Source organism: Mirounga angustirostris, unplaced genomic scaffold (genome assembly GCF_029215605.1).
Source record: "Mirounga angustirostris isolate CCGP_5_RB_7025 unplaced genomic scaffold, mMirAng1.0.hap1 SCAF_15, whole genome shotgun sequence".
NCBI classification, from domain to species: Eukaryota; Metazoa; Chordata; class Mammalia; order Carnivora; family Phocidae; genus Mirounga; species Mirounga angustirostris.
Window position 1 is genome coordinate 13284693 of NW_026991723.1, and position 14625 is coordinate 13299317.

Genomic DNA, 14625 nt, shown 5'->3' on the forward strand with positions numbered 1-14625 from the left:
TGATGGAGATCATTAGCACTAGCTCTTCGATGTTTCCTGCATTTGCAAAGTTCCTGAAAACCAGGAGCATTTCCTACTCCCCCACCACCTTTGCTCCTGCAGCCCTTCCAACAGTTCTATCAGCCTCTAATTCCCTGTACTGCATTCTTTCCTGCTCGAAATGCTTAGAGTGACTGAAAACAAGTGACAATCACGTTCTTCTTCCTATGTAGCACTCCTCTGCTTTCAGCTAACAGATTCTTTTAACAGCTATGGGGTAGCCTTTTTAGAAGCTGTTTCTGTGTTACAAAAGACATTACAGGAAGACTGAGGACTATTCTTTGGCCTTATTTAGTTCCCTTGTCTCATGCACTTACTTTTATTTATACTTCATGCTCCTGTCTGTAGATACTCTCCACTTACCCACGTGGCTGTATAACAATAATAGCAGTAGCAATTAACATCTCTCTAGTTCTTAACACTTTTTAATGCACACTTAATATATGTTATCTCACTTGATCTTCACGGTAATTTTATCACTTGAATGGAATGGCATTATATTTTCCTATTTTATACGTGGAAAATTTGAGACCCAGAGAGGTTAAGTGATTCATTCGAGGCCACCTAGAAAAGCAGGGAATGTGCTAGGACTAGACTTCAAGATTTTTGACCACTACTATTCTAGCGAGTCTGATAGTATTCTACTATCTCATCAAGTTAAGATGGCAACTCTTGCATGTAACTTTCCTGATCTGGGAAATTTCCTAGAGTTTAAGCCTTATGAACTCTTGAGTTACCACGTTTCTTTTGTGTGAATACATTTCAAGTCTTTGTCAATGCTTTGAATCTCATTCAAATTAATTTAACAAGCTCAATGGGTAACTGCGCGATCGTTGCGGGGGCAGCTCTATGATTGCTATTTGGCATCAAATATATTTGGTATACTGACAAAGTATAATAATAATGAGAGTGACAATATATCATTATCTCTGACAACCTTTCAGTGGCTAATACCAATTAGTCAAGTGGTCTAATATCTACTGAATGAGTTTTCATATTGGAGAAACTCCCAAGATTCTAATTGGACTATTTGACAATGTCACTTAAAGGGCACTCAACTGAGAATCAGAGGGACAGAATTTCTTGCTTACTCAAACATAAACTTTTCAGAATAAAAATAAAGGAATTGGGTAATATCAAGAGTAACAGACCACAGGCGATACTGAATGTATGAATAAATGGAGAATCTGGATAGTTCTTAGGACTTTTTTTAGTTTTTTAAACATTTTTTTAGAAGATTATTTATTTATTTATTTATTTGAAAGAGAGAGATAGAGAGTGAAAGAGATCACAAGAGTAGGGTGAGGGGCAGAGGGAGAAGCAGACCTCCACTGAGCAGGGAGCCCGATGCGGGAACTCGATCCCAGGCCCCTGAGATCATGACCTGAGTCGAAGGCAGATGCTTAACTGACTGAGCCACTCACGTGTGTCTCTTAGGTTTTTTTAATCATGTAAATAAAAATAGCTAAGACTCTACTAAGAGAAATGTACATTTTTAACTTCAGAAAGCATTGGTTTCAATTAATAAATTCAAAATTTCCATCTAAAGATAGTAAATTTTAAATGTAAAAAATAAGGAAAAATATATAAACTGCAATATGTCAGCAAGGCAAATAGAAGAGTGGCAGCCAGCTCCTAAAGCAAAGGGAGAGATGTTGAAAATCTGTAGGAACGTAGTGTTGACTAAAGACATGGCTGGATGTGCACGTGCTGATGAGCGTATCATGCCTCAATGAATGAAAGTTTGCATGGTTTTACTTCTTACATTAAAAATTCTCCTAAATTTTGAAGTTTTATTTTTAAAGCAAATGCTTTGGAGGTAGACTTGTGTACAATCGCAACGACAAAGTCAGCTTCGGGACAGAACACGTGACCTAGTAAGTCTAGAACCAATAATCACTTAGGAAGAACCGACTGTATGTTACCCAGTAGCCCAGGTGGTATCAGCACTGAGGTGGAAAAGTGTTCTGGGGTCAACAGGACCAAAGTCAAACTCAAGCTCTGCCACCCAATGGTTGTGGAACGATCATGTATTTGGGTAATTTCTTGTAAGTGTTCACATCTGTGAACCTCATAGTTTGTTTTGAAAGGTATATGAAATGGAATAGGTATTTAAATTATTTCGCAGAGTGCCTGGCTCACAGTTGGCCATAAATGCTCATTCCTCTCAGTTTCCATAAACGTCACAATAATTCCAGCACTCTACCCAGCAGCTGCCCTGCTCTACGTTCCCCAGACATCATCTGGTCTGTGGTGCCCACATAGACACAATCAGTAAGAAGAGACAGAGCTTTTCACATTTAGGAAACAGACTTTCTTCTCCTATCGTGTCAAACTCCCCCTGGTTCTTCAGCACTCTTGCCAATCTTTAGCCTCTGTAAAGGAATATCATGTAAGAAAAGAGAGTGCTTTGCCTTCAGAACAAACTTCTCCGGAGATATTCTCTGGGTGCCCAAGGAAGAGGGTTTAACCACCAGAAAATCAGGAAAAGCATGCAGGAGACACATAACTAGATGTGCAGCCTTGCAACTTCCAGATGAAGTATAGAAAGGGACACTGGGTGGCCGGAGGTCCCTGACATGAGGTCACTTTCCCCTTGGGGTCTCTCCTGATTACCACTGTAGCTACTACCTGATTTCAGTGACTCCAAAGCAGTGGTCCCCTTTGTCCTATACCCCGAGCATGGGAAACAGGGACAAAAAGAGTAGGTTGCTACTGCTTTGCAGTTTGTTTGGTTTTGTTCTATAAGGTAAAGGACTCTTTAAAGGTAGCAAACATGTGCATGAAGTCACTAGAGGTCACCTCCCTTGATCATAATAAACCTCTCAGTAATTTTTAAGCACAAATGCCTTACTGTATCATGCAGTCATTATTTGTTTATGAAAATGTTTCTCTCAATCTAGTGTACCTCTAATGCCCTATACCCTGTTTCAAAAAATGCTTGTTATAATTTAATGCAAGAATATAACAATAGTGACGATCATAACGATAAGCGTAGCCCTTGACTTGTCCTCTTTGGGACCCCCACATTCTAAAGTCTGAGTACTCCCGATGGCTAAAGGGTAAAATGTTCTTGAATGAAGGAAATGGGAAAGATCACTTTTTTTTTCTTTTTTGAGGAAAAAAAGAGAGGCATGTTCATTTGGCAGCAAAGGAAGACATTCTCCTTAAAAAGCAGCCCTCTGCCAAGTTTTTAGCTTCTGTTTGTTGTTGCTTAAAAGGTAAACACAATTAAGAAAGAAAATACCGAGTCTTTAAAAACACAGCTGAGTATTTATGTTTTCCCTCAGAGACTTCTGGGCTTATTTCTGACGATCTTTCTTTGCTACTGAACATCGTAATAGTTAAAAGCCACCAAAATGAGTCTGCCACATGTTCTGCGTTGGAAAGAGGAGACCGTGATCATTTTGTACCGTCCATCCCTCTTGGATCGTATCATAATTCTTCCAAGTCTGAACGCCAACATTATAATTTCCTCTCCCATTGCTGAGTGCACACACTTTTGTTCTGAAAATTCCATGTTATCAAGTCGTACAGCTATCTGATCCCATCTTAATTGCTTTACCCTAGATAAGCAACTATACTGGTAATAGGGCCCCCTAATGAGTTAACAAACCATTTGGGCTTGCTAACTCCTGAACTATCTGAGTTTGTGTACCCGGGGAGGCAACTCCAGCCTTTGCTCCCATTAGTGAGAATTCCCCTAAAAAATCTCTTGGTCTGTTGCACGTCTGCTCACTCATTTGATTCTTGGGTTTTGTTTTTCTCCTAATTTCACACCACATGGCGCCATCGCTATCCCAAGTTTCAATAGAGGAATAGCTGAGTCAAAACTCACAGCATGTGACAACTTATTTTAAGTTGTGGACAACATGGAAAGGGAAAGCAACACAGAGTTCATGCACAGCGTCTCAACTCTGCTGTGAACATCATTCAGGCTTCTTCTGAATCAGACCAGTTCTCCTGGCGGCCAGCACGTGATCGTCCCTACCACCAATAAAAACTGTCTCTCCGGGAGGTCACTACGGCTTGCAGAATTGTCCAGCGTTGACTACTTTATCTCTTTAACTAGAAACCCCTTTGGGAACCCCCGGGAAGTCTGTCTGGAGAGGTCATTCCCAGCTCTCTGAATAGCCCCTATTTCTGAGCATGGCAGTGATTCCTCAGAAACCAAAATATGTGTCTATGACTCCTACTCTAGCATATTGGGAGGCAGGAAGGGTCACAGTCCTCCTCAGGGGGCTGCTTTTCCTTGGCGAAGCAAATACCACTTGGAGTAAGTAAAGACTGTGTTCACAAGTACAAATGTAGGCGGGCATGTGGGCGCTGCCTTGCTCCCATGTGACAAACACACAGACAAGCAAGCACACCACACCACACCACACTTACACCGTCCAATGATAGATTCAGCAACCTCTGCTTTGGTCTCCCTGTCTCTACACGTCTCTTCACAGGGCTCTGCCTTTTACTCTGTGCTTTGCGCGTGTCACTCCCCACAATTAAACGTTCAGTGGTTTTGAGTCATGCAGGATAAACTTCAAAGCCTCTTGCTTAAAAAGCTCCTCAACATGGCGCTGACCATAAGTGACAGGAGGATGGCCCCCCCACACATGTCTAGGTCGTCTTCCCGGAACCCGCGACTATGTCACCTCACCTGGGCAAAAAAAGGACTTTGTGGATGTGACTGAGTTAATTTAGACCTGAGGAGATAATCTTGGATTTTTCCAGTGGGCACAAGGCAACCACAGGACCCTTACGAGAGGAAGGCAGGAGGGTCCCAGTCAGGGAAGATGTGATGACATAGGGAGATGTTGGAGAAATGTGTTCTGAAGATGGAGGATGGGGCCGCCAGCCAAGAAATGCAGGTGGCTTCTAGAAGCTGGGGAAGTCATGCAAAGAGCTTCTTCCCAGAGCCTCCAGAAGGAATGCGGTTCTGCCGACACCTTGATTTTAGCCGTAAGACCCATTTTGGACACAAATGTTAGATAATATATTTGTTACCCAAAGCCAGCAAGTCTGTGGAAATCTGTCACAGCAGCAAAGGGAACACACCCTGTACCTTCTCTCCCCTCATCTTCCTGAATCCCTGTGAAAGCCATGTTTTATCAGCCAACTGTTTTACAGTCTCACTGCAGATTCTGTTCATTCTCCAGGATCACCTTCAATTCCGCCTCTTTTATGACCAAGGGATTCCTGCTTTCTCGGGACATCTCTAGTACTTATTCTGAAACCACTCCTGATGTCCTCTTACTTACAGGTAGTACCATAACATTTCTACTACGACTTTGAACGAATATTTACCTTTCTGTGACTATATTTTTGTCCTCCTCCCCAGCTGAATTTTAAGGACTCTGTAGATGGGGCTTAGGTCATATTATTTTCTTGTTTTACCCACAGTTCCTAGGGTCATATCATGCACAAAGAAAGCACTAAATAGGTATTTGTTAGGTGTTTTTTTGTTTTTTTGGGTTTTTTTTTTTTTTTGTCAACAGAGACATATGAAATAATGCTCTAAGATTTATTATAAAATGTGCAAATAGCCCTTTTTAGCAGCAACTTCATAGGATTAAACCTGGCAATGGGTTTTCACAGAGGCTCTCGAGACTTCTAAAGCTGCATCACAGGATGATTCTGTAGGGCTGTGATTACTGGTCAGTAACGGAAAATAAAGCAACAGGTACAAGTATTACAAAGATAAAAAGAAGAGAAAGGTAGTACAACCAGAAAGGCACTCAAATCCCCCAAAGCTCTTCCCAGACAGACTGAAATGCTCTAGTGCATAAGTAACACAATAAAAATAGATTTGGGCTTTAAATTTTAGGGTTTTCAATGAGGCATTTATATGGCCTGTGTCCTCCAAGCTCTGTTCAGCGTGAGACACTGAGGACATTTCCTAGTAAGGATACAGAGGACTGTGTAATTGACTTTCCTGTTATTTTTCCAACCAAGACCTTCTCCAGTGGTAAGCTGAAATCTACAACCAACAGCATCTCCTAAACAATTGCGGTAAAAAAAAAAAAAAAAAAAAAAAGACAGGCTCTGTTTGTACTGGGGCTCAGCCTATCAGCAGCGAGTCCACATTCTGGAGACCAACAGCCTACGTTGAAATCCTAACTCCATCTCTTAGTGGTTAGGTCAACTTTCAAGACTCTCTGGCCTCAGTTCCTCATCTCTACAATGGGAATAATATGAATACCTTCCTCATTTGGCTGCAGTGAGGCTCAAATGAGATAAAGCATGGGAGGTGATCAGTAGAGTGCTCAGCCCGTAATGAGGCTTCATGAGAGATTACTTGTGATTATTGTTCTATCTGGAAACCTGCTTGGGTCACTTCTATAAATCTTCCAAGGCACAGACCAACCGAGTGTGTTTGGAGATGAATGCAGCAGGAAGAGCTATTGCCCAGGAGGGAACGGCATAGAGAAGAATTAACGGCAGGATCAAGGGCGGTGTTTTAGTGGTAGACCTCGAGCCAAGGTCAGGTCTATCCAGCGTTTCCACATCCACTGCCTTCCTTGTCACTAGCACTTCCATATGTGTACGTACTGCTTGTGAGCACAGAACTCGGGAGGGTAAAACACTCAGCTTTTCCAGCACCTGGACTTCCATCCAGCCCCTCACACGTTGCATAGCCCCCACCTAGTTATCATGATCACAGTATAAGGTACACAACATTTCCTCCCATTTTACAGACATAGGAGTGTGCCTCAGTGTAGGAAGCCAGACAACCCACAGTGCATCTAGTTTGATTTCGTATGTATAAAGGTTTTAAAAGAGTACAACACAAAATTTTAGTGTGAAAACTAAGTCAAGAAGGTGGTTACTGTGGAGAGGAGAAAGGGGAAGCCATTGGAAGAAGTGCCCCCAATCCCCAAGGGGGGATTCTGATGGGCTGGCAACAGCCCATGTCTTGGTTTGGGGGGTGGCTACACAGATTTCTTTTGGTGATAATTCACTGAGCTATACAGCCATATTTTGTGCATTTTTTAAGTGTGCTGTATTTCAACTAAAATGCTTACAAAAATGAGGCTCTGAAGTTCATGTGGAAAACCTTTGGAAGGGTATGGATTCCTATCTGTGTTTCTCAGACAGGGCATGAAAATGTACAGTCTTCCCCAAGCTCTGCTGTCTTCAAAGAGGGCGAATAAAAAATGAGTCTTCTGCATCAATAGTAGGCTATGCTGTGGTCCAGAAACTTCTGTCTGGGATCAGAAAGAAATGTTTTAAAGCAAGATTCTTTTTTTTTTTTTTTAAAGATTTTATTTATTTATTTGAGACAGAGAGAATGAGAGAGAGAGAGAGCACATGAGAGGGGGGAGGGTCAGAGGCAGAAGCAGGCTCTCTGCCAAGCAGGGAGCCCGATGCGAGACTCGATCCAGGGACTCCAGGATCATGACCTGAGCCGAAGGCAGTCGCTTAACCAACTGAGCCACCCAGGCGCCCTTAAAGCAAAATTCTTTTGTTGTTTTCTAACTAAGGAAGGATATTCAAGAGCTTATCATCTTTATTTATTTTTTTTCCTTGCAAACTGAGTTTTCTCTGGTAATGTTTTCTTTGAGTTAGAATGGTTTCTAACCTTTAAAACTGAGGCATCAGCCCCAGTAAAAGCCTGGTCTGGAACAGCTTGGTTTGGCCTCTAGTAAATTTCTATTGTTTGGAGAGTCCAGGGACCCGAGTCAGTAAAATAAGGATAAATAGATCATTAAAACTGAATAGACGGGCCAGTAATTTGTGACAAAGTCATATAAGCAATTCAAAAAGGAAAAAAAAAGTCTTGTCAAGAAATGATGCTAAGGAGCACCTGGGTGGCTCAGCCAGTTAAGCGTCTGCCTTTTGGCTCAGGTCATGATCTCGGGGTCCTGGGATCGAGCCCCGCATCGGGCTCGCTGCTCAGTGGGGAGTCTGCTTCTCTGTCTCCCTCCCTCTGCCCCTCCCCACCACTTGTTCTCCTTCTCTCTCTCAAATAAATACATAAAATCTTAAAAAAAAAAAAATGATGCTAAACAGCTGGATATTTGTACAGAAAAAAGAATACCTCAACTCCTATCTTACAGCATACAGAAAAATTAATTCAAGATGGATCAGAGTTTTATTAAACCCCAAAAGTATAAAGTTTCTAAAAAATATAAGAAAGCATCTGATGGAGTAGGCAAAGACTTAAATTGGTCAAAAATGGCACTTATCTTAAAATGAGAAATTTGATCAATTTGAGTTAATTAAAATTAAAAATTTCTGCTCCTTAAAAGACAACAATAAGAAAAATGAAAAGTGAGAAAATTTTTGCCACATACATATCTAACAAAGGATCTGAATCCAGAATATATTTCTAAAAGTCCCACAAATCAATAATCCAAAGATAAACAGTCTAATATTTTTAATAGGCAAAATAAAGGTTATGCACTTTATAAAAAAAATAATGGATGAGTCAATAAGCACCTAAGAATATGTTCGACAACCGTTGGTCCTGACAGTAACTACATTCACAGTGAGATATCAGGATACCCTCATGAGAATAACTAAAAGAGTATTAGGTAACATCAATCGTTGGCAAGGATGGAGAGCAACTGGAAAAATACATAAATTTTGTCGTGCTTTGCTGGCATATCAGTGAATACAAATCAGTTTAATGCAATGATTTCTCACAGGAAGGTGAAACTTCTGTTCACTTACAGCGGCCATGTTGAAGTAGTACCTCCTTCCTGGATATTTGTCATCATTTGTCTTCATTTTTATTCTTATTATTTATCCCAACTTTGACTTTATATATTTTTTCAGGGTTTTTGGCCTATCTCTCCTACTAGATCATAAACCCTACGAGGGCAGAGTGCGTACCCAGCACCAGGTACAGAGAAGAAGCTCAAGGAAGAAATTCTGAGTGAATGGATATTTAAACTAATGCATGAATTAACAGAGCAGAAATAGAATAACAATAATTTAAAAATTATGAGGCATTCTGGTAAATGGCAGAAGCACTTTTCTAAAGTCAAGGCAATAATCTTGCTGACTGCTATTTGTTTCCTTGTGGTTCTTCATTCTGGTTTATTTACCAATAAGACTAGTCTGGACAGCAAGTGTTTATTGAGAGGTTACTACATTCAAGGGCCTGTATGTGGGGTGGGAATAATCTGGTTGAGGAGCTCATAGACAGATCTCCAGTTATATTCTGAACCAATGTGAATTATAATAATAATTTGAATTTGAGACACAGGGATGATTCCTTACCTTGACTCATTTTCCTCAATCACAACTTGGATTTGAATAATGATATTGTAATTAAGGACAGGGCTTTAAAGAAATCATTCTTTGCATTCCAAAGATCCTGCTTAGCGGTTTAGTTCTGTTTTCATAAATTGCATGATTGTCAAAATCAAATCTTTTCTGACTTTTTTATTATATGAAATAGAAATTTGTATCAATCTTTATTTCTCTGCCTAATTTTAATTCTCTGTCTATAATACGATGAACACTACACTGAAGTTGTTTTTAGTGTAGTAAATTAGCATCTGACACCATCTCTTTCTACCTATACCCCACTGTTGCTGATCCTACTACTCTGTAATTCTTTAACTCACTCATCCCCACCCTCAGTCTGATACCTAGCTTCTCCAAGGATAGCTAGTGTCATGCCCTCAAGCTATCTTTTTTCCCCCTGAAATTCACAGTGGAAGTGGCTAATGGGCATTTTCTTTTACCACAGATAATATTTCCATCAGTGCATTAGTCAGAAGGCCAAAGAGCATCTCATTTGCAAGAGCAGCACTGAGCATATTTATGAGATTTTACATTGAGTAAACATTGTACTTTGATTTTACAACTTCAATAAAAGGGGCCCTGGTAACAAATAATGTGATAAATTTCAATTAGGAATGCTGCATTTCATCACTTTTTAAAAAGTGATCTTGAATAGAAACTCATAGTTTTCAATATAGTTGGAAAGAGCTGAAGGTCAAAAATAATCAAGGACTCATACAGGGCAGAGAATCATTATCATCTTTTGCAGCTGTATTTTTACAAAAAGATGAGAATTTAAATGGAAATCCATGTCCAAGTTTAGAGGACTCAAACTTACTATCTATTCCGGATAAATGAAATTTTTATAATTGTAAACTCAGGATTGAATCATAGTGCCAACAAAAAAAACAAGAAGTAAGAAGGAAAATAAAGAAAAAAAAAAAAAAGAAGCAGCTTCCCTGTGTGCAATTTTTCTGGAACTCTAAGGAAGAAAGCTGCCGTTTCTTTTACAACTGTGGTTTTCTCACAAATTTCACTCTAATCCTATTCAATTCCATCAAATGTGGGACATTTTAATTCTGCATAATTCTAGTTTCTTAGAGACGACTGCAAAAACCCAGTTCCTTGGGGACAGTCAGTGCTAAGACAGGTCAGAGAACAGAGGGATCCCTGTGGGCAAGAGGCGAGGGAGTGTTGGGAAGATTTTGTAAAAGAGAGAAACCTTGACGAGGGTTTGAGTGGGGTGAACTGGATGGTAAGACAGAACTCTAAAAATGCTTTTTATTTAAAAATATATATATATGTCCAAGGGGCGCCGGGTGGCTCAGTCGGTTAAGCATCTGCCTTTGGCTCAGGTCATGATCCCAGGGTCCTGGGATCGAGTCCCACATCGGGCTCCCTGCTCAGCGGGGAGCCTGCTTCTCCTTCTGCCTGCCGTTCCCCCTGCTTGTACTCTCTCTCTCTCTGACAAATAAATAAATAAAATCTTAAAAAAAAAAAAATCCAATAGACAAAACCCATGGGTAGAAGGAAAAGCTAGTGTCAGACACATTTTCTGACCCAAAGAAACTGTTTACTTTGTGAACATACACTATAATTAAGCAAAATAACATGGGTGATCATGTCCTTTATACAAGCATGCAAAGGACATGCATGTATGTTAGCATTTCTCAAAGTCTGTCCCATGGAACCTGTAGATGTTAAAAGATAAATTCTGGATAAAGAGGTTCTATGGTCAAAATATTTGGAAACCCCCAAGGCTAACGCATAAAATTCTCTTGGGATATTTCAAGTGTCTAGTAGTCCCTATACTGCATCCTGGAAAATGCTGGTTCACATTATGCCATGTGGACTCCATGGAAACCAACCTAGTGTCATTATCCCATTATCTGTCTCTCTCTCTCTCTCTAGTATCTATCTATCTATCTATCTATCTATCTATCTATCTATCTATCTATCTATCTAATCTGTCTCCCTCTATCTATCTAGCAGCTAGCTAGCTAGTTATCTTTTTTTTTATTCTTATGTTAATCCCCATACAATACATCATTAGTTTTAGATGAAGTGTTCCATGATTCATTGTTTGTGCATAACACCCAGTGCTCCATGCAGAATGTGCCCTCCTCAATACCCACCACCAGGCCAACCCATCCTCCCACCCCCCTCCCCTCTAGAACCCTCAGTTTGTTTTTCAGAGTCCATCGTCTCTCATGGTTCGTCTACCCCTCTGATTTCCCCCGCTTCATTCCTCCCCTCCCGCTACCTTCTTCTTCTTCTTTTTTTTTTCTTAACATATATTGCATTATTTGTTTCAGAGGTACAGATCTGAGATTCAACAGTCTTGCACAATTCACAGCGCTTACCAGAGCACATACCCTCCCCAGTGTCTATCACCCAGTCACCCCATCCCTCCCACCCCACCCCCCACTCCAGCAACCCTCAGTTTGTTTCCTGCAATTAAGAATTCCTCATATCAGTGAGATCATACGATACATGTCTTTCTCTGTTTGACTTATTTCGCTCAGCACAATACCCTCCAGTTCCATCCACGTCATTGCAAATGGCAAGATCTCGCTAGTTACCTTCTTAGAGTAGTGCCTGATACGTAGTAAAGAGTAAATATTACCACTACTACCATTATTACTATTCCACGGTGATATAAGTAGCATATGGTAAGGCTTATATTTGAAACCAGGTTTGTGGGTCTCTACACTGAGCAGTAAATTCAACATCCATGTAGACAAAGATATACACTGAGTGATAGAGCATGAGCTTCAGCATCAGACAGATAGAGCTGTGTCTAATGCCAGTAGAAGAGATCATTTATTGTACAACGTGAGTCAGTTAGCTAACCTCTTCAAACCTCAATTCCTTCACTGATGACAGGAGGATGTGAGGACCTGGACTGCAGGGCTGTTATGAATATGCGAGCTGATTTATGTAAAAAGTTCCTATCACAATGATTCTGACAAAATGGTGATCTTCACTAATGAAACTGAATGATGCCCATTAGGGTCATATGGAGGAAGAGGGTGGCTAAAACCCAGCACCCTGAATCCAAATTCTGAGCATCTTAAACTACAACAAAGGTGCACCAGAATCCCTTTTAAGCAAAAGACCATTCAAGTCTATGAAGGCTGCCGGTCACTCCTGTCAGATCCCTGTGCTCATTTGTTATCATTCAAGGCACTCCAAAGACAGTTGGTACAGCCAATGGGCCCTTTGTTGCTGGGGAAGCGTAGCAATCTCCTAAACCTGGTCTGGTCCCCTCTTTTCTGCCCTCCTCTTCTCTCTCTGTAGTGATTTCTTTCTCCTGTTTGAGCTCACATAACTGTCCTGAACAGCATTTGCTCATCATCTTACATTCTATTTTCCTTGCAGTAAACTATAAAAGATGGAAGCTAGAAAGACGGTGGGGGCGGGGGGATGAGGCTAAAGGGAATGCTTCTGAGTAGCAAAGCTCATCTTAATGGCAAATGACTGGCAAACAACTCACTGGCTAGAAAGAAGCTTAGCACTTGGGAAACATCCTCATCATCACCGGCCTGGCTGAGTGGTCTCAGCAAAAGAGAACATTTGAAGGGCGGCTTATCGCCTACACAGAGATCTTGTATTTCCACAATATGGCACTTAGAACTAAGAAAAGAAAAACCAAAACTGAAAATAGGAATTTTTTTCTCTAATTCATTTGGCAACGAAACCAGACCTAAACTGATACAAAACTATTTAGAGTTTTCATCCCCCTTTGTGTTATATTCATTTGCTGTTGTGTCTGATTATGGCATGCTGCCTCGAACCCTACCAGGGTATTATATAACATATGGTACATCTACTGTAATACTTTTCTAAGATATGAAAAAGACTGAATTACAAAACGTAGGTAGCTCCAATGGAATGTAGCTCTGTATAGCCCAAATATCATAACTTTGTATATTTAAAAGTGGGTTTCTTTCCCCCTTCCACAGATTAATGTCTCCACAACCCCCACCCCCACCATCTCCAGATGACCGACCCCTTCTGCCACCTCAGTTGTTGGCGACATGCAGAAATAGTTGAAGCTCATCATCCTAAGTGGTTTTGGTCTCCCCTTTTGGTGCCTTTCTTTTATTCATTTGGTGATTCTTATTTTTTTGCTTTTCAGGTACCCGGGCTCTCTACCCCCAGGACCAGTCTCCATCCATTACTCTACCAACTTGCCTGGAATCATGGTGTGAAAAATGGTACCAGAACTGTTACCGAGACAGCTGTCTTTTGGGGGGGAAATAAATTCTTGCGGGGAAGAAAGTGAGGAACTCAAGTAAGGAAATGAAGACATTAAGCTGTGCTGCATGAGGAAATGAGAGAAATTTGTGTTTTGGTTCTTGAGAGGCCTGGAGAGAAGAGCAGGAGAGACAAAGGACCAAGTTGAAGAGAAGAACAATTTAGGAAGGGGATTATAATGGGGATAATTAACAGTGAAACATCCCTCAGCCAAAATAACTTTGAAGGTTAGAGATATCTAAAATGTGATTTTAGGTTGTTCATCTGATACATGATGTGACTACTAAAACTTTTGTGACGTCTATGCCATGGATGTTTTGTGAAAGAGGAGTTTGGGTATATGTGTGTGTGTCTCCATGTGTTGTGCATACATATCAAGGAAGGGCTTGGTTTTCCTCTGTGTCAATGTGAGAACGGGGACACTCTGTACTAAAAGGCCACGTATAGCCCAAAGACAGAAGTACCATCAAAGCATCCGTATCTCTGTATATAGAAAAAAATAGCTCAAAACGGATTCAGGATATTCACAGCGTTGTGCATTCTTTCACAAATTCCAGAACATTCTCACTACCCCCAAAAGAAACCCTGTACCAGTCAGTTAGAAGTCAGTGTTCATTTCCCTCCTTCCCCGAGCCCCTGTCAAACCCTAATCTACAATCTGTCTATATAGAGTTGCCTCTATGAATACTTCATTTAAACCAAATCATACTATATGTGGCCTTTTATGTCTGGTTTCTTTCACTTTACCATGATGCCATCCAGATTCATTTATGTTGTACCATGTATCACAAGTCTATTCCTTTTTATGGCTGAATAACATTCCATGGTATGGTATTCCACATCAATTGATGGGCCTTTGGATCGTTTACATTTTCTATAATGAATAATACTGGTATCAACATCCATATACAAGTTTTTGTGTGAGAACATACATTCTCCATTCTCTTGGGCATATACCTAGGATAAGAATTGCTAAGGGATATGGTAATTCTGTATTTTTAAAAGATGAACTTTGGGCGCCTGGGTGGCTCAGTTGGTTAAGTGACTGCCTTTGGCTCAGGTCATGATCCTGGAGTCCCGGGATCGAGTCCCGCA

The 14625-nt window shown here is 40.7% G+C and overlaps 1 long non-coding RNA gene across 1 annotated transcript in view; it reads left to right on the forward strand.

Annotated features, from left to right (window-relative positions):
• Positions 1–14000, forward strand: part of LOC135362638 (uncharacterized) — a 76341-nt gene extending 62341 nt beyond the window's left edge. The window contains exon 3 of the long non-coding RNA XR_010407561.1: positions 13412–14000. This is a non-coding gene — a long non-coding RNA (uncharacterized LOC135362638). The remainder of the gene's footprint in view (positions 1–13411) is intronic.
• The last annotated feature ends 625 nt before the right edge of the window (positions 14001–14625 follow it).